This window comes from Lupinus angustifolius, chromosome LG20 (assembly GCF_001865875.1).
Source record: "Lupinus angustifolius cultivar Tanjil chromosome LG20, LupAngTanjil_v1.0, whole genome shotgun sequence".
NCBI lineage: Eukaryota > Viridiplantae > Streptophyta > Magnoliopsida > Fabales > Fabaceae > Lupinus > Lupinus angustifolius.
The window spans coordinates 8,585,491-8,588,583 of record NC_032028.1 but is presented as its reverse complement, the minus strand read 5'-3'; positions in this window follow the sequence as shown (position 1 = coordinate 8,588,583).

Genomic DNA, 3,093 nt, shown 5'->3' with positions numbered 1-3,093 from the left:
ATTAATGATCAAAGACACTCAACAGACCGAAGAGGTCTTGGCTATTCAAAAAGTCATATTTCTAAGAAACAAAGTGTCACAATAAAGATAAATTTTCATAATGTATCCATGCATTTGAACATAGTAATGATAAATCTAGGATACATAACCATCAAACCACATATCCATATTGTAAAAATTATGGGCATACACCAAATACTTGCATAATTAGAAAATATGGTGTACCCCTATGTCATTATAGATGAATGGAGAAAGGTACTAACCATGTAGGACCCAAAGAATATTGGGTACCAAATAAAACTTAACCTATTTTGCAGGATAATTTGAGAGACGTCTGCAACTTATGTTACTTGGACAGCGGCTGCTCAAAGCACATGACGAGCGGTAGATATAAGTTCTCTGTCCTTACTCCAGGGGACAAAGGCTATGTCACATATGATGATAACAATAAAGAAAAAATACTTGGAGTTGGTAGAATTGGCAAGCCACCCTCAACAACTATAGAAAATGTATTTTATGTTGAAAAGATTCAAGCACAACCTACTACGCATAAGTAAATTATGTGACAAAGGCTTTCATGTGGCATTCTACATGGATAAGTGCATCATCGAAAGTCACAATTCTCAAAACTCTAAACTCATTGGTAAAAGGATAAATAATATATATATGATTGACATAGAATCCTCTTTACCAATAACATGTTTAGTTGCTCATTATAATCATGATGCATGACTTTGGCATAGGAGAATTGCTCATATTCATATGGACCATTTGAATAAACTCATAAAGAAAGATTTAGTTGTTTGATACCCAAAATGAAGATTTTTAAAGACAAACTATGTAGTGCTTGACAAATGGGTAAACAAACAAAGACTCCTTTTAAACCTAAGCACATGGTTTCTTCCGATAGACCATTGCAGTTACTACACATGAACTTATTTGGCCCCTCAAGGACAAAAATTTATGGTGGTAACTACTATGCTCTTTTTATAGTAGATGATTTTTCGAGATATACTTGGACTCTATTCTTAGTTCATAAGAATGAGGCATTCAAAGCCTTTAGCATTTATGCTATAAGAGTTTAAAATGAAAAATCACTTAAAATCGATGCTATAAGAAGTGATCATGAGCGAGAATTTCAAAACTCTTAGTTTGAAGAATTATGTCATGATCTTGGTAATAATCACAATTTTTCTGCTCCTAGAACACCACAACAAAATGGTGTTGTAGAGAGAAAGAATCAGTCTTTAGAAGAACTGACTCGTACAATGTTGAATTAAACTAACCTCCCAAAATATTTCTGGGTTGATGCAGTAAGTACTGCATGTTATGTTTCAAACCGAGTTCTTCTAAGACCAATTCATAAGAAAACCCCCTATGAACTCTTTAAAGGTAGAAAACCAAACATTTCTCATTTGCATGTATTTGGTTGTAAATGCTTCGTTTTAAATAATGGTAAAGATAACTTAGGCAATTTTGATACAAAAGCTGATGAAGGAATCTTCCTAGGCTACTCTTTTATGAGTAAAGCTTATAGAATTTTTAATAAAAGAACTCTAGCCATGGAACAATTCGTTCATGTATCTTTTGATGAAACTGATCCTGTAATAAAGGATGGGTTAACTCTTGATGAAGAGGACTTGCCAAGTTCCCCTTCTAATGAAAAGTCTATTATTGATTCTACGACTAAATTTGAGCATTTAAAAATGGATGATAATCTATCCTCTTAAGAAGAGCATATTCACTCTGATTTACCAAAAGAATGGAGAACCCATCGAGATCATCCTATTGATAACATCATCGGTGATATTAGCAAGGGTATTACTACCCGCTTAATGCTAGAAGATGCATGTCTTAATATGGCATTCGCCTCTCAAATAGAACCATCCAAGATTGATGATGCAATCGAGGATGAACACTGGATTCTTGCAATGCAAGAAGAATTAAACCAGTTTGAGAGAAATGAAGTTTGGGAACTTGTTCCTAGACCTAAAAATAGGCATGTCATAGGAACTCGTTGGGTACTTTGAAATAAATCTGATGAAAATTGTATTATTGTTAGAAATAAAGTTGGGCTGGTAGCCCAAGGATACAATTAGGAAGAAGGTATAGACTTTGATGAAACTTTTGCTCCAGTTGCTAGACTTGAAGCTGTTAGGCTATTACTTGCATATGCTTGTTCTTTAAACTTTCATCTATATCAAATGGACGTAAATAATGCTTTTCTCAATGAATATATTCAAGAAGAAGTGTTTGTAGAACAACCTCCTGGTTTTGAAGATTACAAACATCTTTATCATGTTTACAAATTAAAGAAAGCTCACTATGGCTTGAATCAAGCTCCACGTGCATGATATGATCGTCTAACAAATTTTCTACTTGAAAAGGGATTTACCAAAGGAAGATCGACACTACATTCTTTATAAAGAATATAAATCGTCATATTCTTTTTGTTCAAATTTATGTAGATGATATTATTTTTGGTTCTACTAATGAGGTTTTGTGTAGTGATTTTGGCAAAATAATGCAAGGAGAGTTTGAAATGTCCATGATGGGGAGGTTGAATTACTTCCTTGGATTACAAATCAAACAACTTGATACTGAAATTTTTGTAAGTCAATCCAAGTATTGTAGAGATTTGCTGAAAAGATTTGATATGGATGACTGCAAGCCAATAACTACTCATATGAGATCTGGTACTTATATTGATACAGATGAAGGTGGAAAATGCATTGGAATATCAAAGTATCGAGGTATGACTGGATCTCTTTTATGTTTAATTGTCAGTAGATCTGATATCATGTTTAGTGTATGTTTGTGTGCATGCTATCAATCAAAACCAAAAGAATCACACTTAGTTGTTATTAAGAGAATCATGAAATATCTTAAAGGCACAACTAACGTTGGATTGTGGTATCCAAAAGGAAGTATATATGATTTGATTGGTTATTCAAATTCAGATTTTGCTGGATACAAAAGTGAGAGGAAAAGTATAAGTGATACTTGCCATATTTTAGGAAATGCTTTAGTCTCTTGGTCTTGCAAGAAACAAGCATGTGTTGTCCTAAGCACTGCTGAAGCTGAATATATAGC